General features: G+C 33.5%; 1 long non-coding RNA gene across 1 annotated transcript; it reads right to left on the bottom strand.

The window, feature by feature from the left end:
* Positions 1-320: 320 nt before the first annotated feature.
* LOC140675728 (uncharacterized) lies at positions 321-6014 on the bottom strand. The gene is made up of 3 exons (XR_012048442.1): positions 2834-6014; positions 2170-2637; positions 321-857 (listed from the first exon to the last, which is right to left on the bottom strand). It is a non-coding gene; the product is annotated as an uncharacterized lncRNA (long non-coding RNA).
* Positions 6015-22699: the final 16685 nt, after the last annotated feature.

Genomic DNA, 22699 nt, shown 5'->3' with positions numbered 1-22699 from the left:
AATAATTAAATAAAATATAACTTAAAAATGTATTTCTTGTTATATAAAAATAAGATATAGAATACTATTTAAATATATTTAAATAATACTTTATCTTCCGTTTTTCAAATTAAAATAAAAATTTTAGGTAAGACTTTAATATACTATCCTTTAATTTTGATGCAATTCTAAAAGTATGTCGTATTAATTGAATGTAATCGAGTCCACAAGTTGCAAAAATCCTTTGTTTCTGAAAATTGATTAAAATGATTTAAAATTGAATTTAAAAATAATTTAAAATTAGAATTAAAATAAAGAAAATGCGGAAACACAATCGGAAACTGCATACACATATATGACACATATACATACATGTTATATTTATATTATGGAAGATGAACAAAAGTAAAAACACTATTTTCTATATTTTACAATATTTTTAATCCACATTATATCAATTTGCAAACATTTATTACACTATGCATTGATAGGTACATAAAAGAATTACGATTTAATTCATCTCTGCACATTTGATAATATCTACTGAGCTAATCTACTGTCGCATCTTCTGTGCTGTTTCTCAGAGATACAATATTGTTGAGACAAAACACGAAGTTTGGTCTATTGTTTGCCACATTCCAGCAATGCTGCAGTAACTCGTACAATGTCGGTGGACAGTTGAGAGGTTTCGGCAACTTGCCCCCTGATCGCACATACTCTAATACTTGGTCATTATTTTTGGCAGAATAAGGCTGCTCACCCAATAACATAATTTCCCACAATAGCACTCCAAATACCCAAACATCGCTTTGTGAAGTAAATATTCCGTCAATCAAAGATTCTGGTGCCATCCAGCAAACAGGAAGCAAGCCTCCTTTCTAAAACACAAATTTAGCGCAGTAAATTTTTTTGCAAAAATTATCTACATATTTTTAAATAAGAATTATTTACAGTTAAAATTAATTCATCTTTCTTCTTCTATACATATGCAAATAAAAATAGCTTATCTTTTTTTACATTCAGTAAATATCCTGTTTAGGGGAGGATGCTCCGATGTCCTTGATCTTGACATATGTTGTCAAGGTCATCACCCTGAGTAACGCTTAAAAGGTATTAGCCATCGCTCATTGTTTACTAAAAAGTTACAAATTTTTTTTTAAATTGACGTTTTTTGCAATTATTTTATCAAATACTGAAAATTAAAGAAAATGTTTCAAATAAAAGTTGTAGGTCTCTCCAAAATACATATTTTATATCCTATTCATTTTTATTGTACAAGTGATAGTTTTCGAGAAAAACAACGATAAAGACTATAAACCTTATATAATATTAATTATAACATAATATATAATATAGTCCCACTGCATCCGCGCATACACTTTCTACACATATACTTTCCTACCCACACAACAAATGGGTTGGGTTAGGTTATTTTTTTTGGAAGTGGAGCCCCCCGCAGGGGGGCGGAATCCATTGTATCCGCGCATACACTTTCTACACACATCTTTCTCACACAATAAATGAGTTGGGTTAAGTTATTTTTTTTGGAAGTGGAGCCCGCAGGGGGGCGGAACCCACTATGGGCTATAGACTTTCTATGCGTGAAAAGTATATGCGTGGATACAGTGGGTTCCGCCCCCCTGCGGGGGGCTCTACTTCCAAAAAAATAACTTAACCCAACCCATTTGTTGTGTGGATAGGAAAGTGTATGCGCAGATACAGAAGGACTATATTATATATAATATTATAATTAATATTGTATGAGGTTTTTATAGTTTTTATCGTTGTTTTTCTCGAAAACTATCACTCGTATAATAAAAATGGATAGGATATAAAATGTGTATTTTGAAGAGACTTACAACTTTTATTTGAAATATTTTTTTAAATTTCCAGTATTTGATAAAATAATTGCAAAAAACGTCAATTTTTAACAATTTTTGTATGTAACTTTTTAGTAAACAACGAGCGACGGTTAAAACCTTTTAAGCGTTACTGATAACCTTGACAACATATGTCAAGGTCAAGGACATCGGAGCATTCTCCCCTAAACAGGATATTTATCTTACATTCTAATTAGCTTACAAATATTTAATATTATTGCAATATAAAAAAAAACAAAGTTTGATTATTTTTACACACAAATAATTGTATTATTAATTTTTATTTATTATAATACATAAATATATTTACCGCGCGGTAATATTGATTCTTGTAAATATCTCTGGCTAGTTCAAAATTACCGATTTTCATAATACGATTTTTGCGGTCTCTCGAGGATATTAAGCAATTTCAACAGGCAAGATCTCTATGCACAAAGTACAATTTTTCTAAGTAGAAACAATCTCGCAAAACATCTTCACACATGCCGAGTAAATCTTGCAGACGTAAAGCGTGCGAATCTAACTGATTTAATGTCCGACTCTCCTTCAAATATTTCAGTAAGTCAGTTTCCATTAATTCTAATACAAGCTATGGTGAATCCGCGTCCATACAGATGCTCAACAATCTTAAAACATTTATATGGCGAAAGTAGCTCATAAGTTTTGCTTCTCGCAAGAAATCCGTTATCTGTTGCGAAGAAACATTTTTTCTTAACATTTTTATGGCGGCAGGCATTGTATCTGATCCTTCCAAATCCTTGACAGTTCCTTGAAATACCTACAGAATATTTCACAATTAATACAAATTGATAAAATACACGTTAAAAATAAGTTTAAATTATTTAACTAATTGTGAACAATTCTGATTTGTGAATTATTTTTATTAAAAAATACCTTTAACTTAAAATTTTCCGATTAATAAATTAACAAAAGTCCTCAAATATATATTTAAGCAATAACAAATTAATCTTTACCTTCTCAAATTCACCGCTGCCTAAAAATTTTGTTAGAAAATTTGCTCTTTTTTGACTATGGTGAGTGTAAATTCGTTTCGATTAAATTGCAATTTAGTGTGCAACGCATTGGATTGGACGTTCCCGGTTTGAAGTATTTCATATAGAGTTGCTAATTTGATGTTGATTATTGTTGAAAACAAAATATGTTCTTTGTCATTTTCTTTCCATTGTTGATATGCTGTTAAATAACATGTTGAGGTGGTTATATTCCAAAAAGGTTACGCACTGTATAAAAATGTATTTATTATAAAACTGTATCGAGAGCGTAACAAAAAGAATACATCATTATTATAATGTTAATAAGCAAGAAGACGACCTACTAACTAGTAGTACAGGCAACCTTAACAAAAAAAAAAAAGAACTACGATTACCAACCAGCTAGAGTTACCAATATAACTAATCCATATGGTTTGATTGTTCCTAACACCCCTCCACAATTGAAGCATAGACATTAATATTAGTTTTTGTTTTTTCTTAATCCTAAATTATATCTAAACTTATCAAACTGTTCGCCAATTAAATTTTTTGTTAGTACATCCGCAGTTTGTTCTTTCGTAGGAATATATTCAACTGAAATCAACTTATCATTCACTAAATTTTTAATAAAGTTATATTTAACATCTATATGCTTTAGTCGTTTATGTTCCCATCTTTTAGTTAGTTTAATACATGACTGATTATCTTCATAAATAACAAAAGTTGTTTTTACAAAGCCAAAGTCATTAAGCAGATTTATTAGCTAAATCCCTTCACGAGCTGCTTCTGCGAGGGCAACGTATTCGGCTTCTGTTGAGGATACAGCCACTGTACTTTGTTTCTTCGTATTCCAGCATACAGTGCTTCCAAAGATCTTGAACAAGAAACCAGTGGTTGATTTCCTATCTATTTCATCACTGGCCCAATCAGAGTCTGCGTATCCAATTAATTTAGTTTTATCATTTTTGCAATAAAATAGTTCATAGTCCAGAGTTCCCTTTATGTATCTGAGAATTCTTTTAAGTGTTTTCCAAAGTTGATTGTTTGGTTTGTTTTGCAATCGACTACATAGATTTACAGATATGCTGAGATCAGGACGTGTACCAAGCATTACATACATCAGGCAACCAATTAATTCACGTATAGGTTTAGCTTCTATTTCCGTTGAATCTTCATTATTGCAGCTTTCATTTAGTTTTGTTATTGTCTCTGCTGGAGTTTTGCATTTTTTGCAATCATTCATTCCAAAGCGTTGTAACAAACTTGATAAATAGCTTCTCTGACTTAGATATATTCCGTCTTCTGATCTTCTAATATTTATTCCAAGAAATTGTGTTAAATCACCCATATCTGTCATTTCAAATGTCTTTGATTAATTTATCTTTTAATTTTTTAATTTCTTGTAAGTCATTACTAGCTATAATTATGTCTACATATATTAACAAATATAAGACTTTTTCTTCATGTTGTTTTACATACAGACAGGGATCGTTTTCTGATCTTCTTAGTTGTTGACTTTCAGCAAACTCGTTGAATTTATTATTCCAGTTAAATGGTGCTTGTTTCAGACTATATAATGCCTTATTTAATTTGCATACAAGATTGTTATTAGCTTCAATTCCTTCAGGTTTTCTCATAGATATCTTCTTTTATAGTTTCATGCAGAAACGCTGATTTTACATTCATTTGCTGAGCTTTAAGATTTTTGTGATTTATTAGCTAACAAAGCTCTTATAGTAGTCAATTTGGCAATTGGAGAGTAAGTTTCCTCGTAGTCAAAACCTTTTCTTTGCATAAAGCCTTTTGCAACAAGGCGAGCTTTATATTTCTTTATCAGGATATCTTTTTAATCGGAATACCCATTTATTACTATCTATAATTTTTGCATTTTTTGGTTTATTTACTAAAGTCCAGGTATTGTTTTTCTTCAATGCTTTTATTTTTTCATCTACAGCTGATTTCCAGTGTTTGTAATCTGATCTTGTTTTTGCTATTTCTAAGCTTTCAGGTACTTCATTTACAAATGATTTAGCGCTTAGTGCTAAATGTGTCATATCATAGTCTTTATATCGTTCTGGTGCTTTTCTTATTCTAGTACTTTTTTTACATCATTCTTTAACTTGTTATTTTTATCTGAGTTTTCCTCATCCTCATTTTCTTCTGTTTCTTCTTCAGTTTCATTTTGACTTTCATTTAAAATTTCAGTAGATTCTTCATCAACTATTTCCTCAGTATCATTAATTCGTTCATCTGTGCTTTCTAGCCATGTTATTTTTATGTTTGTTGTTTTTCCTTTGATATCTTCTATGTTTTTCTTTTCATCAAATATTACATTTCTTGCTGTAATTAATTTTCTTTGTACTGGGTTCCACAATCTGTAACCGTTGTGTGTATAGCCAATCATTATGCATGCTTTACTTTTTGAATTAAATTTACCTTCTGACTTCTGTTTTGGAATGTGGTAGTATGCAAGACATCCAAAGATTCTTAGGTTCTGTAGGTTTTAGGTTTCTTTCCATAAAACATTTCTGCTGGTGTAACGTTTTCTTTTAGTGACGGAGTTGGACTTCTGTTAATTACATATGCAGCACAAAGTATTGCTTCTGCCCACATATTCTTGGACAACTTTCCCAGATAGCCAAGCGTGATTGATCATTAAAAACAAACTAATGCAATGCATGAGTTGTTATATGTTTGTTGTACGTTTGCTGACATCGAATTAAAACGCGCTACTGAATTCAGCCACATGAGAGCATATTACAAACAATTAATTTACGAAATTTTTAAAGCAAACGATCTGAGATACTGAAACGTTATATTGTCAGCAATATGGTAACATCTGATGATTTGCCATTTCGTCTACAGCTGACTACAGCATTATGATAGCGACAATACATGTATAATATTCCCAGACAACATGCATGTCTTAAAGACGTATTAAAGACATTTTTCTTATGACGCCTTTAAGACTTGACCAAAAGACGTCTTTCTGACATCTTAAAGACATTGTAATTTAAGACGTCATTTTTAAGATGTCTTAAAGACGTCTAAAAAAACATTTAATTTGAGACGCCATCTGAAAGATGTCTATAATGCATCTGAAAGATGTCTATAATGCATCTGAAAGATGTCTATAATACATTTTTTTGCTTTATCGAAAAGACATCTTAAAAAAGATATCTTTTCATCATCTTTTTATAGTTGTTTTCTCGACAAAGCAAAAAAATGACTAAAAGATGTCTTTTTGGACAAAAAAAAGTTCATTTTCTTACCGCTATGCAGCGCTGCATGAGGTATCTATCTCTTATTTAAAATTGAGTTACCAAAAATATATAAAAACGCGACTAATAAGATTATTGTAACAACCATTTCGATCAATTTCATTTCGGATAGTTTCTATCCAAATAAATAAAATTGTAACATTTCGGGTAGATTGTCCGAATAAGTAAAGATTATTTGTCTTAAAGACGTCATAAATACGTCTTTCTGATAATCTTTTAAGATGTCTTAGCAATTTTAGGATGTCTTTTAGACGTCTTTAAGACGACATAATGTTGTCTGGGTAGAAACAAAAAGTTAAAATTTCTTATCCTTGAATGCTTAATTAATAAGAATTTTTAACTTTTTTGTTTTTGTCTTACTAAAACAAAAATTACATGATTGATCCCCTGAAAAATTATCGCCACATTATCAACGGTTGATCACGGATGACAAATTGAAGAATATAGATTGTCATCAAGTTGCTGTCAAGTCTATTGTTTGCTGACAGCAATCGATGTTACTATATTGCTATCAGTTTGCTGTTCGGAGAATTAGAAATCACGTGAACTCAACCTGACAAGCATAATACTGTCGCACCTTGTCCCTAGTTTTTCAAAATTAGTTGCTGCAACGGTTATCGGCAACATGATTGCAAAATCGGAACATTTGGCTATCTGGATTGATTCCAATAATATAACTCGAGCCTTTTCAACCAGGGTCCTGTTCATCCTTTCCGCTACTCCATTTAATTCAAGTGTATAAGGAATGGTATTTTTAATCTGAATACCTTTGACTCTGCAAAAATCTTTAAAGGCATTTGAGAGATACTCCCTACCATTATTACAACACAATGACGATATTTTGATTTCAAATTTCGCAGTTACAGTAGCTTCAAAGTTTTTAAAACACTCAAACGTTTTGCTTTTATTTTTCATCAGATAAACAATAGTGAAGTGTGTGTCTTCATTCATCTATAAAGGTTAAAAAATATTTTTTTTATCATATGACGTTGGACTAATAGAACCACATACATCACTGTGAATTAACTCTAGTGTTCGTTTTGTATTTCGTTCAGATTTCTTTTGAAAAGGTAACTTTGTTATTTTGCTTTCAGCACAGATTCCACACACTTCAGTACTGTCTATTTTTCCAAGATATTTGATACCGTCAGCTATATTATAGCTTGATAATTTCAATAAATTTTTATTTCTTAAATGGCCTAACCGTTTATGCCAGACTTGCATATTTCCTATGTTTTTGCACAAATTTACTTTTAATGTTTGCATGATTTCAAATTCAATCTGGTATAAATTGTTTTCTCTTTTTCCACAAGCAAGCAAATTTGAGTTTTTCATAATCAGTACACTATCGTTTTTAAAAATGACTTTTAAATCTACTTTTCCTAGTCTATAAACTGACAATAGATTAGGCCTTAAATTTTTGACGTACAGAACATTTGTAATTTCCGCAGTTGTATAGTCATTATTTTTATCTTTTAACAAAATATTTATATTACCTATTTTAGTCGCATACAACGATTCATTTGACTTTGCAACAGATATTTCAATAGGGTTTTCCAACTCACGCATGTTTGAGAAATACTTCTCACTATTCACCATGTGGTCTGTAGTTTCAGAGTCAACATACATTGTAGCGATAATACAAAAAAGGTGATGTGCTGTTTCTTCTCAGATTTATCCAAATTTGTTTGATTTGCCTGTTTTCGCCATTTGCATTCACTCCTCTTGTGTCCTGGTTTTCCGCAATTATGACATTTAAATAATGCCACTCCTCTTGAGTTTGTCGTTGAATTATTGTTGCTACGAGTGTTTCTTTCATTTGATTGCTGTTTACTGTAATTGTCACGTGCTGTATTTTTAGGATTGCTTAAAAAAGCTGCTGATACATCTTCAGGGTCAGTTTCCTGTTGACTCTGTTTTTTTTATTTCTTGATCCAGTAACTTGCCTTTTACAAATTCTAGGGTTAGCTTTCCAGCTTCCAGTGTTTCCAGTGCTATCTCTATTGCATCATAGTCCTTTGGAAGTGTTAATAACAAATGACAGACAATATCCATCTCCTCTAGTTTAGCTCCAACAGATTTTAGTTCACGCACTGTTTCTTCAAATTTCAGGAAGTGTTTCTCAAGTGACTTGCCTTCAGTTAATTTCATTAAAAGTAATTTCTTTCGTAGATACAACTGACTTGCAATTCCTTTTCGTTGAAATACTGCTTCCAGTGCACGCCACATTTGATAAGCATTTGATTTGTCTTTCACATATTGAAGATGAGAATTTGCAATGCATTGTATAATTAAGAATTTACATTTTCTGTCCTTTTTTGTAAATGCATCATCAGGATCTTCATGCTCTCTTTCGATGCATTCTTTTACTTCATGCCGATCGAGTATAACCTCCATCTGGAATTTCCAATGATCATAGTCTTTTCCATCGAATTGTACAATTCCGTATTTTTCGATTGTATTGTTTGTCGCCATTTTTACACGTGCTCGGTATCTATTTTCTTCTTTTTGATTTATAAATAATATTCACCTTTAGTGTATAACTAACGTAGCGAGACGTTCTGAGCCCATAACCTGTTGAGGTCGTGGTTATATTCCAAAAAGGTTACGCACTAATATAAATATAGTATAAATATAGTATAAAAATGTGTTTATGATAAAATAACATTATAACATTCTTATTATTAATATTATGCATTGAAAGATTTAAATCATTTTCAACAAATAAACTAATATTACAGAACTCTATATAGACTTTATGTAAAAAATCTAATATACCAAATCTAAAATAATTTGCAATTAAAGTCCGAAATTTATATCAGATGTACTTACAATAATACAAGCAGCAAGTGCAGATTACAGCAATGACAAGACCAACGACTGCTAATTTAATTATTAGATCATATAGCGTAGCAGATATTTCAATAAATTCTGTTAAATCAATAACTTCGCTTGATTTACTCCAGTCTCCAAAGCCATAAGCGTTTTGAGCCCGCACGCGAAATTGATATTTCTGATTCATGTCCTTTGTAATTACCCAGTAATTTTTTGTTCTGTTATAATATAAATTCTAATTTTCGTTTTTTTCAGTCTGACTGTTTTCCTTGTAATTATATTTGTCAATTAAACCTTCCAATTAATACAAAATCATTTCTGAATCTTGAGTTTGCACAGGTTCCCAATATAATTGGTACGTAAAATTTTGAAATTTCTTTAAAGTAGGCATTTCAGGAGCGCTTGGAACATCACCTTTATTACACACAAAAATACAATTTAAAATTCTTTGTTTTATATGTATACTTTTACTTAGAACTTTAATATTTAATTTAATATTTAAAAAATTTATTAAAATATTTCTAGAAAGTAAATACATTATATCATAATAAATTCATTTACTTTACCACGCGTTTTAAAACTAAATTCTCCATCAAGCGGCCATTTAATTTCTTCCTCAAAATTGCAATATCTCAGGATCAAATAAAATTTGTATACAGTTTTCGGCAGCAAATTTTCTATACAGAATTTTATTGTATAATTATACCTTTCAGTATTATTTGCAACTTGCCATATTTGCGTTCCAACTTGTTTGTACTTCAGTGTGTAATGGGTTATATTATCGCTACGATTCCACAAAATATTTATACTATTTGCATTGGACCCGCTGAGAGATAAATTATTCGGTTTCGGATACATATAGACATTTTTTTTTGGACTGTCATTGAATAAATTTTTGAAATTAACTGGATACACTCGCATAAATACCCTGTATTCCTGTCCTGAAGTCCGCTGATGACTTATCATAAAAAATTTGCCATCTAACCATCTGCCGTATGTTCAAATTTATTGATAATGTCGTATTCATCTAGAGTAATTCCTTTTTGTGTGCCATTTGTAAAAGAGATTGATAGCCAATGCACTTCGTAATTCACTGCTACGCAGTTTACGTTCTCGGGTGGCATCCAATAGACTATCGCCAGAGTAGGCGTTAGAACTTGGACCGTTACATTTTCAGATGCGTTGAACTTGATAGGTGCAGTTTTTAATATTATATTCTCTCCGAATTGCAAGTTCATCGATAACTTGTTGAAATAAAAATTATTTAATGCAAATTTCAATGTGTAGTTTGTAAACGGAGTTAAATTTTGTATTTCATAATGCCGTTCGTACATTTCCACGTGAAATTCTTCGAATTTGTCAAGTTTATTATTCAAACATGTCTGATAGCTTACAGAAATGATATATTTAGTTGTGGGTAAGTTATATTTCTTGCATCCGTCAATAGGAACTGATTCCGGAATATTTACGACGATGCTGTTCGGGGTTATCGTTAGTTCTTCTAAAAAATTAATAGCTTTTAGTTGAGATTTTTTTATATCAGGTATCAAATATTTTGTCGGAGGATATGGTTGTAAAGGATTACTAAGAACTTGACTCACAAAAACAAGAGGCTCAAAAATATTTACTTTTCGCATATATTTTAATGCGTTTTCATTGCTTTCGAAAAGTGCATACTTTTTTTCTAAAATATAGATTACTAACTTGTAGTTAGTGTACATGTAAATATTCATTTTGTCAATCAATAATTTTTGGAAATTTATTTCACTCTTTACAACCTTTAAAATCAAGTTGCATTTACAACCATAAATATCTGTTGTAATTATGTTGATAAAAACTTCAGATTTATATATCCAATATATTAACGGCTTATCAATATTCGTGTAATCAACTTGCAAAAAGTTCGTATTTTTTAATTGTTCTTTGTATGAGCAGGAACAGTTTTCCAAAAAAGGTTTCATATTTTCTCCATTGAAATCTGATTGCATTGTCTCATAGTGATCAACTGGCCAAGTAAATTCCTTCCAATAAAAATATCTGGAAAAAGTATATTATTCTTTAATCATGAAATATTATTGTAACCGAATGTCAGACGCACATGCACAAAAACTATAGAATTATTTAAATTTTTTTAAATTTTATGTCAATTAATAATTTCATACTTTGTGACCTTCAATCAAAATCATAAAAGTTATTAAAAAATTAAACGAATTTTTAATATGTTCGCTTATATGATGTTACTGTGTATTATTTGTAAAACACACGCTTCTGTGACCTTTCTTTAGTCACTAGTACACATTAATATTAGTTAAGTTAATTTTTAATAAAATTGATGATTGTGTGTAAAACCATTTAGTAAAATGTTGCGAACTTGTTAATTAGAAGAAACAAAGTTAATAATTCTTTTAGCTAAAAATTTAATGTACCCTGTAGACGGCAGCACATTAAAATGTTCAATTATTTTATTTCTCTGTAAAATATTCATATTTAACTATTGTCATGTTGCCAAAATGCTAAGTCTAGCTTCATAAGCTTGGTAATTCCATTATTATACTCCGTTCAATAAAGATTTCTTGTCACCCAATCAATGTGGAGATTTTGCGCAGAATAGTCGAGATCAGTTATTTTCGCACAATTATTTACTTTGATTGCATTTAGATCAAAGTCGCATGTCATTAGCTTTGACGGGTTATGATTGAGCCAATAGATCTTACGCTCCAATTCTGAATAAGCAACATTCATCATGTTGTGTGTTCTTTAAGTTCAAAGCTGATTTCTAAATCCATATCCAACACTTTCATCATATTTCTCCTGAAGACAGGAGAAATAAGGGAGCTAACCAATAATAGAGGTACCGGATTCTCATGAGTAGTGGACATATTGATAAAATTCGTGTAAGGACCAGCACCAACTTCATTATGTGCTTGTACTTCAAAATAATATATTGTATCAGGTTTTAAATTGTACGCCTTGTATTGCAATATGTTTTGTGTCTGCTGAGATGTCGACGGCACGTATAATCGTCTTTATGTTCTCGATAAACCAATACTGGACCTTGTATTTTTGTATTTCTCCGTTTGTGATTTCAGGTTGCTTCCATTTGTGAAAAAAAGATATTTTAATCTTTTGTTATTATTATCTTATTATTTTATTTCATAATCCATTAATGTAGAAAATATAATTATATCAAGCGTCCGCGGTAGCGGCGCGACGTCAAGTTTAAAAAAAAATTCATAAAATAAAGATACAATTTCATGGACATCGTAGCGCCGCTGCCGTATAGCTTATCCGGAATTTTTATGTAATGTAAGTTTCGATTAAGATTTCTCAGAAACTATAGTCATATTCAGAAATCTAACAGCATTTTTCTTATATAATATCAACTCAAGCTTTCGATTGCGACCAATTTGAAAATGATTGGTGCAGTCAATCTTGAGAACTCGAAATCTCATACCTGAAAAGTACATTTTTATCATAAAGACTTTTAAGATTCAGATCACACGTTCGCACACATTCAGAGCGAGTTTGTCCATAAAGGTGCATTTGTAACAGTTATATATGATCATTCGTTTGATTGATTGTGAGTGTGCAAATATATCTATTTTAAGAGCTAAATTATATATATGATTATTGATAAAAGCATAATAAATATAAATTAACTATAAATAACCAAATAAATAAATAATAAATAATAAATATAATCCCTCTAAAAAACGCATGTCTCGCTGTCTCGTTCCCATGTGGAAATTTGTCCGGGCATCCCTCAATAAATACTGGTCCCATATGGGTTTTACTAAGACATCCAAAATAAGGGCTTGCTAAACTCGAGCCTATTTAGGACCTGATTAGGACTTATTTTTTTTAAATGTTATTTTTATTTGTATATTTGAAGCCTAAGTTCGGATCTAATTATATCATCAATGTTTTTCTCAAATTATTTTAATTTAAACATGTCTATAATTACACTCACATAATCCTATATAGGGTGGAGTTTGGATTTGACTCTTTTCCAAGATAAAATTTAATTTAAGCTTGCCTAACTATATCTCATATAGGACCTACTTTGGATTTTATTCTATTTCCTAAGATAATTTAACTTAGATTTGCCCAACTATATTAGTTCGGGGCTTAGTTTGATCTCGATTTCTTTCCCAAGGTAGTTCAATATAGGATTTCCCAGTTATAGTCTATGCGTAAAATCTTTTTTTTAAATTTATTCTCTTTCTCTTTCTCTCTGAAAATATTAAATAGAATATAACTAATACCTCAAGAAAAAATGGATTTATATTGGTTTTAATTGGATTAGATGTAAATATACAATTATACATAATTAGATAAAAAATATCTGATAACATATAAAAAAATAAGAAAATATTTGATAGCATATGTATATATTTTTATATGACTATATATAATAATAATATATAATAATAATATATAATATTATTATAATATGTAATAATATCCGAAAAATGGCGCAATCTTATAAGATCATCTTAATAAGATCATATTGTGGCATTTTTTTAAATATTTTTATATACTATTATATATAGTCATATAAAATTACATATAATATCAAATATTTTCTTTTCTATTTAATATGTTATCATATATATTTTATCTAATTGTTATGTATATTTACATATAATCCAGTTAAAACTAATATCCATTTTTTTCGGGACAATAATTAAATAAAACATTTTTATTGTAGAAAATTTTTATTATTATCAAATATATATATATTGTTAATTTTAAATATTTTTATATTAGTTTTAAGTAGTTTTTATATATATACATTAATTTTTAAAATATTTATATATATATAAAACATATAATTAAATAACAAAAAATTAAATTGGCAAAAGGCTGTAGAGAGTCTCTCTACAGCTTTTAGCCAATTTAATTCTTTGTTATTTGAATGAGAGCTCTTTTTTATATATATTAAATATATATAAAACTATACATTAATATAATTTTTCAAAAAATTATGTTCTTATAGCATTACATTAAACATGAAGAAGTGACATAACAAAAAACCGACTTGCTCTTCGTGATTCCATTTTAAGTTTCATCATTATTAATTTTCGTTGCACAAAAGTAAGTGGAAAAACTAAATTATCGGAAAATTTTGAACCAATCTTCCATGTTTCAACAAAAGTCGATTTTTCAGGAAAGGAATATACTTTCTTTCTTGACATCCATATTTTTCCACAAATAAAAATTGCCGATGCCATTGCTTCAGAACCATACATTATTTCAATTTCCATTATATGACCATTCTTTAAGAAAACTATGTTATCAGGAGGTTTAGTTGTAATTAGAATCGAAAAATTAATAGTTACTTTAATAATGTGTAATGTACTATTAATAATTTTAAATTTATGAATTTTAAACTCACTTGGCAATGAAACTTGTTTTTTCAATCGTATTTTTTGTTCATGTTCTCTTCGACAAATTTGAGATAATGGTTTAACAGCAGTTTGAAGGGTTCGTTTAATTCTGCCTAAAGTATTTTCAAATGGAAAACAATTAATTCTACTCAAAGAAGAACCCATATTGAACACGTCATCAGTTATATGAATAAGATTGTGTATATTTATAACTAGAGCGTGCGTGCGTGCGTGCGTGCGTGCGTGCGTGCGTGCGTGCGTGCGTGCGTGTGTGTGTGTGAAAGATAGAGAAAGAGAGAGAATGAGTTTAAAAGAGAAAAAAAGAGATTTGTGTGTGTATGTGTGTGTGTGTGAAAGAGAGAGAAAAGAAATCGATTATTAATCAAATATATTTTTTTAGAATGACATTACTGAAGATGCAGTTATAGCAGAAAATAATTTACTCAAAATTGAACTGCAGAAGATGAAGCTCCAATTGGCCGCTGCTTTGGCAAAACAACCACCACTGCAGATTAACAATTCACAATCTGCAGTGGCTGCTGAAAATCAACAGCCTGACGTTCCACAACCTACAAAGAAGGATGAAGATGAAAACAGTAATTTACAACGTTATAATAATAATAATATTTAATAAACAAATAAAAATAAATATTAAATATAAATCTAATATATAAATCTTTGTTACAGTAAAAAATAAAACGCAATGGGCAAGAGGAGGAAGAGGCCGAAAACGTGGATGCGCACCTTGCCGTGGATACGAACGTGGCCGCAGACGTGGCAATAAAACTATAATAAATTACATAACTATGTAAACCCTAAAATAATCTCTTTATTTCAAATAAAAATATATAATAGATTAATATTCGATTTTTTCTCTCTCTTTCACACACACACACACGCACGCACGCACGCACGCACGCACGCATACTAATAAAAAATATATATTTTTAAAATAAATATATTTTATTCTTATATATAAATATAAATATTATCAAAATTTTAATTTTTTTTTATTTTTATCTTCTTCTTCTTTACGCCTTTTAATTTCTTTTCTTTTTTTCTTCTTTTTCTCTTCATTTTTCTTTTTCTCCTCTTGTTTTTCAAATTCTATATAATAATTGAATTTCAAAAAATATAGATAATACTATACATTTATAAAAGAAAAAGTTTAACAATTTATTTGTATTTAAGAAAGTAAGAAAGAGGCAATAGGAGCGAGGAGATGTGAATCAAAATTATAAGTTTTTTATATAGGTGATGTGTCGCAAGTATATTGACATTAAGTACATTAGTAACATTCTATAAAAAGACGGAAATTATAATAAAAATCTGAACGTTTCGATTCATGTTTTGAATCCTCTTCAGCATAATATATAAAATAAATAAGTGAATTATAAATAGATAAAAACGAAATTAATGAGAAAACATCGCATAATAAAGGCGTAAGCAATGTGTGAACTAAAAATCGTGATCGTATTCGCATGATTAAATGGATCAATGCCTTAGAACCGCTGTACATATTTGTCGCATGTTAGTTATATAAATTACATATATATAAAACGATCCAACTTGTTCGGCTCTTTTATTGTACGGCTTGCATAATAATCCCGCGAGGCAATTCTCCGAAGTTTCCAGACCGAGGGAGGTATGCAGTTAGATTGAGAGGTTAAGTCTGTATTAATAAAATGAGTATAATAAATATCTGTTTGTAATAAAGTTATTTACCGCTAGTTTGTGTATAATGGTGGTGACTCAGAAAAAGCTTACAGGATATGCATTCCGTTTGTGTGTTGTTGAATCTATGGTATATATATCGCGCAACTGATGTTTATCGTGTGGTTATGCCGATGGTACAGATGGTAATGAGCTTAAGGGCGAAAAATACATTTAAAATGGAAAGAGTTAGATAGGTGACATTAGATCTTAGGCAGTTTGTTTATTATATCATCGTAAATAACTGGCAAACATTCTATATCTGTTTGTAGATTTATGCTGTTTATACGTTTTTTGATGTATAACATTTCAGATATCAGTCTTTTTGTGTAATAGGGCTCATTGTCTAGTATTTGTGCATTGTCCTAGTCAAAGTCATGATTGTATGTTAGGCGGTGGTCAGTGATCACTGATTTGTTGTTATTGGGCTTCATTATGTTGGTCTTATGTTCTTTTATCCTAGTATTCAGCTTTCTGTCCGTTTGACCAACATAAGAAGCGTCGCAATTTAGACAATTAATTTTGTATACCACTTTTGTTTTCATGGGAATAGGGATAGGATCTTTGTGTGTCTTAATAAATTTGTTGTTTTTGTTTATACTGTAGTAGACTAATTTGATGTCGACATCTTTTAGAGCATTTTTTATTTTATCAGTTACTGTATGCAAATATGGAATTGTGAAGTATGAGTTATTATTGGGTGTTTGTGATTTGGTCATTTTTTTCCACTGTGAACTGTACTCTGTTATGGAAAGAATTAAAAATTGTCAATGTCTGGTCAATAAATTTTGGAGGTACCGATATTAATATGTCGTCTACGTATCTGAAGTAAATGGGAGGGGTAAAATTCAATAACGTCAATGCTTTCTCCTCTATCTCTTGTAGGACTATGTCGGCGATGATCGAAGAGAGTGGGGAGCCCATTGGTGTGCCAAAAGTTTGTTGATAAAATTTGTTATTAAAGACAAAGTATGTAGAGTTTAAGACTAGGTTTATTGCTATTAAAAATTCTGGTTCCGGGATGTTGCAATTATTTGTGATATATTGCCATCTCTTTGATATGCTTTCTACTGCTAAATTGATCGGGATGTTAGTAAACAGTAAACAGTTCACTGTTCACTAACATCCTGATCAATTTAGCAGTAGAAAGCATATCAAAGAGATGGCAATATATCACAAATAATTGCAACATCCCGGAACAGTTCACTGTTCACTAACATCCCGATCAATTTAGCAGTACACACAAACGTTGGTACAGACATGATGAGATCTCTTTTCGTCAGTTAAGAAGAATGACAACCATCTCGTAACACTCGGATTTATATCCAGCTTCCCCTCTCTCTAAATTATTGTCGCAAATACTTAATAATTTTGCGCACAACGTTGATCAACGGGTTGTACTGGATCACGCGATCGTGTATAATGAGACAGTACGCAGTCGTATTATTAGACACATTCTCCTTACACTCAAATTCCAATCGCACATCCACGGTTACACTCTTGACCGATTCATTTTGTCGAGAACAATCGATGATCACAAACGGATGGTACTGTAGAAACAGTGAGACTCGGTTCGAGGTACTCATATCCGTAATAGTTTTTGCAGAAACGCGCGTACGTGTCGTACAGAGTCGACCATCTGTTTTTATCAAAATCCAGATTCATGTCGTCGTAGGGATAACATTCCGAGTTCAGATAGAATTTCACGTTTGTTAATTTACAGTCGTCGAATTTACTTGCATCCTCGGACATAACATTCTTCCGGCCTGTCTGCAGAGCAAAGATAACGTATCGTGGTTTCTCCAGCTGAGTCGCGGTCTTAATGGATGCTTGGTTGTACGCTGCAACAGCGGAAACTCGTACAGATCCCACGAGCAAAACCCATGCTGAGGTAGCGTCCGCTTTCCAGAGCGCGCAGCATAGACAGCTTTTTAATTTCACTCAACAACACATGTGGCATTCGCCATTGTATCTTGAATATGTTGATCACAGGCTCCAGCGTCGAAGCTCCAAGCAGACAATTGTTGTCATTGCGTGATCGTATTAAGATCAACTCGTGACGAGCGTTAATTACTATGCGTCTGTAATCCTCGCAAAATCCCAATAATATGTAGAGCGGTACGCAAAAATTAAAGTGTCCATCCACAATAGTTGGCTCACTCCAGCCAGCATTTCTCATAATCACGCTTCTATCGAATGATATTGTTACATAGTTTTTGAGCATACTTGTTATTCCCACGTTTCTATTCCGATCAATCTCCACACTATCGAGTTCATATCGAATCTCGTCAAACATGAATGCAACGCAATTATTTTGCAGTACCACATTGGATCCGCCAGCTGGCTTCTTTATCTTTAATTCTCCCTCGATGTATAAGAAACTCTCGTACGGCAACGTATACAGATCCTGTTGTTGTATGGGTATTCTTATCTCATCACTGTGTTCGAACGTTGTGTTGGCGAATGGTTGTAGGAGTGAGTTTCAATCTTGACGATGCGATCGTCAAGGTTGGCTCATCCGCGATGTTGAGAATGTCAGTCATCGTTTAAATGTTTCGCACCACGAATCCCAAAGATTGTAAAAACGCAACGTTTGATGCGTTCAATTTCTTTTTCTTAGTGCCGGATGATTGGATATTAGCAAATGTCGATGTTGTTGTCGCTGGCGTCGTAAAGATTGTTTTGTCTCTCACGTCTTTCGATCCGTTCAACACGAGCATCACACGCTAATTTTGCCGCCGCCGTACATGCAATCTAATGGTGATCTCTTCTTCTCGAAAATCGAGTAATCGTCCTTCCTGGTCGACAACGCGTAACGTTAAATCCGTAATGCATCGCACGATGATCGGTAGGTAAATGATGTGTGCCGGTGTTTCCGATATCTTATATCCTGGTGGTACCCTCGGTGAAAATTCGTGTATCGTATGAACGAATTTGCCGTTGTTGTACGCACCCGCGGTCACATTACATTCGACGCGGATAATGTTCACGTTGATAATGTTAATCGGCACGTCTGACTCGTACCATTTTCGCGGCTGCAGTATACGGTTCGAGAATCCTAACAGCGATCCAATATTATTAGGCTTGCTAAAATTTAATCTGTAGACGCATTTGATCTCGCTCCTCATCGTATTGTAATTAGCGCGGAGCACTATAGGCCATTCTCCAGCCTCAAAGTTATCGTCGTCGTCAGTGTGTTTTTTATCACCATCACGAACTGTGTGTTGCGAACGTTTTCGTGAAATTGTATGTTTCAAAAATTCATGTATTGCTTGTAGCTCGTACGATCCCTTAAGAATCGTAATTTCCGCATCGTCTTTGCCAAAGTAAAATTTATTATTCGAGGAATTCACGTTCGATATCGTGTGATAACTTTCAAAATCCGCTAGACCAAGCTCGTATTCACCGTCGCTTAAATCTACGTTGGGAAAGTAGTTTGCCGCGAGAACGCTGCTCGTTCCAGTCAGCGTGAATGTCATAGACATGTTGGCCAAACTGTTTAACGAATACTAAGTTAATCGACCGTTCGGAGAACCTGCAAGCACAATTGTCCACAGATGCTTTGATTATAAGTTTGATAGGATGTGTGAATATTCTATTTTTGTCACATTTAAATATCGCACCAACTCATTCGGCGGTCGAAGATTGCCAAAACTGTCAAAATATATAGCGCGATTCCCCCTCTTTGCATACGCTACCCAGTGAGTACCCGAGCCTTTAGCGTTATCCAAATTTATGATCCCGCTCTCGTTTCGATATATACCACCGATCGCTAATGAGTTACGCATAAAAACACCTCTAAAATATGGAATGTGCATACGTTTTGCTAATTGCAGCAATTGTACGTTGGTAGTTACGCCCTCTGGCATTTTTAGCGCCTTTTGACGTTTTTTTTTTCTTCTTTCTCATTGAGACTCCTCGTCCGTATTTGTATGACGCGAGATACAATCCGCGACCTCCCATGGCACGATTGTGACGTAGCATCTCTTGAAACTGACGTTGTGTAGCTTTTCCATCGTTCACCATCTTTGCTAGACCAGCCGCTCCACCAATCAGAGATCCGAGAGCGCCCAACACTGGTAGAATCGGTAACACACCCCCGCGTTTCGCTACCGGAAGTATTTGTTTTTTCACCATCTTTTTCTTCGTTTTCGTCTTTAGACCCATACCGAACTTCGTTTTGGTTTTCATCGCTGTCCAGACAGCTGTGGCTGCGGCTCTCTCACCGAGAGACGAATCTTTTGCAGTGATGCGAGTTTGCGCCTTTTTGGCGAGTATCCTATCCGCCGCATGTCTTTCGGCAAGATCGTTACTCCGAAAGTACGCTATATCGTGTTCACGACACGCTGCGTCCAATGGGTTGATACCTCGATCACTTCTAGCCAATCGTTTTTCTAGCCACGTGCCCGGACTGCAAAACTGGTATCCAGGAATATGCAATTCGATAAGAAGCGCGTTTATCGCACGATTTAATAGACCTCTGCCTATTTGCGGTGACATTCACGACAATTTTTTATCAATGGCGCTGGACCGTCAATGTGCGTTTGTTGCCACGGTTGATTGTAATGTTCGAAACAGCGACGATAGGTCTGAACCTCCGAATCCGCCTTTATGTATTCCGTTTGTCCCACGTAGTGAACGTGATTGCCACACATTCGCAATAAAACTGCTTTAGATACAAACTGTAGCTGTTCGGCACTCAAATCGAGAATATCGTAAGGACTTGATAGCAGGACAAACATTTTTTCGTTACTGAACACTTTGTAGTTCCGCGCAGCTATAAATAGACAGGCATGCGATCCGAATCGGAAGTGGGAAAATGAAATTCGTGCGACAACCTTTCGCGATACGCGTGACAAATTACGACGCCAGATTACGCTCGATGGGTGACAATGCGGAGATGCGTAGACACGGTACGATGCTGCCGAATACTATACGCGCAATCGTTTGCGGCCCCTCGAATTGCGGTAAAACTAACGTGTTAATTAGTTTGATAGAAAGCCCGCACGGCGTCCGCTTTGAAAATGTGTACGTGTATTAAGTCACTGCAACAGCCAAAATATCGATATCTGGAGAATTTGTTAACGTCGATCGATGAAATCGGCTATTTTACATTCTCCAATAACAGTGACGTCATTCCACCGAGCGAAGCACGTCCGAACTCGATTTTCGTTTTCGATGACGTGGCGTGCGACAAACAAAATACAATAAGAGAATATTTCTCAATGGGACGCCACTCGAACGTCGACTGCTTCTATCTCTGCCAGACATACGCGAGAATACCGAAACATCTTTTACGCGATAACGCGAACCTGCTAATCTTGTTTAAACAGGATGGCACCAACTTGAAACACGTGTACAACGATCACGTGAATACCGACGTCATACGAGGATTTCAGTGAGTTATGTCGTACTTGTTGGCAGCAAAAGTATGGATTTCTCGTGATAGACAAGGATAGTTTGCTTACAAACGGGCGATACAGAAACGGATTTAACGTGTTTGCGATACAAAATGATTAGTCGTTGCCTACATTCTGTCGTGAGGGGTGAAACGCGAGCGTTCAACACTCTCTATCGATATGGCTGGGAGCGATAATATTCGCGAGCGTGAAAAGATGGCGAAGGAGATTGCGAAAACGAGCGAATCGATCCGCAAGAAACATCGCGCTTTGAAGACCGGTAACATCGATGACGATATCGCGGTCAAGACCCATTTTAAACCTATTATCGAGCCGCTGCAAAAGATTATCGACAACTCGTTCGCGGTGAAAAATAAGTCGGAGAGTAGCGCAAAGATTAAAATCTTACCCATCAAGCGATACAAGGAGGATGAGAAGGAAGAGGCTAAAGATGAAGAGGTAGAGGAAGAGGAAGAGGAAGATGCGACACCGAAAAAAAGGAAATGATCGGACGTTTTACTGTATGAACCGTCGATAGCCTCTACGCCGTTAGCCGCACCAACAAGCGTAAACGAAGATGTTTTCGAAACCTCGGGCAACATGCTCGAATCATCGTTTGTTCGAAATAAGTTACAGACGCCGGAAGGTCAAGAAACGTTGCGGGAGTACTTTGGACTACTTGGGCAAAAGTACATAGGCGCTTTGCTCAGTGGCGACAAAAATCACGAGATTGATCATGTGTATGGAGTCTATTTTGACAGAAAGAATGAAATGCGACTCGGCAACAAACGATTCAACATCAACAAAGATGACTCTATTATCATAGACGATGTGCGGTACATTGGAACGCCAGGATTGTACGAGTTGATCTTCAAGAGAATTCCCGATGACGAACTTTATACGAAGGAGAACGATTTGGAAAAATACAAGAGCATATTATTGGTGACGAACGCGCATAGACGCGATTATGATGCGCAGAGCCATTTGAAGGGTAACAGGGGGTACAAGTACAAACATATAATTGCACCGTTGATGTCGCTCGAATCGAAAAATACAAAATCTGGAGGGGAGATATCTATGCCTCGCGCTATGACGCTAACCAACAATATGATTGATTACGTGCACTGGGACGATCCCACCGAACTAGTAAATCGGCTACGATTGCTCAACGCTTCGCGCCAAGCTGGTCACAACGCTCACGACAACGAGATCCAGTCGATCATCAAGGAA

This window comes from Anoplolepis gracilipes, unplaced genomic scaffold, assembly GCF_047496725.1.
Source record: "Anoplolepis gracilipes unplaced genomic scaffold, ASM4749672v1 Contig18, whole genome shotgun sequence".
NCBI lineage: Eukaryota > Metazoa > Arthropoda > Insecta > Hymenoptera > Formicidae > Anoplolepis > Anoplolepis gracilipes.
This window is presented reverse-complemented; position numbering and strand designations above follow the sequence as displayed.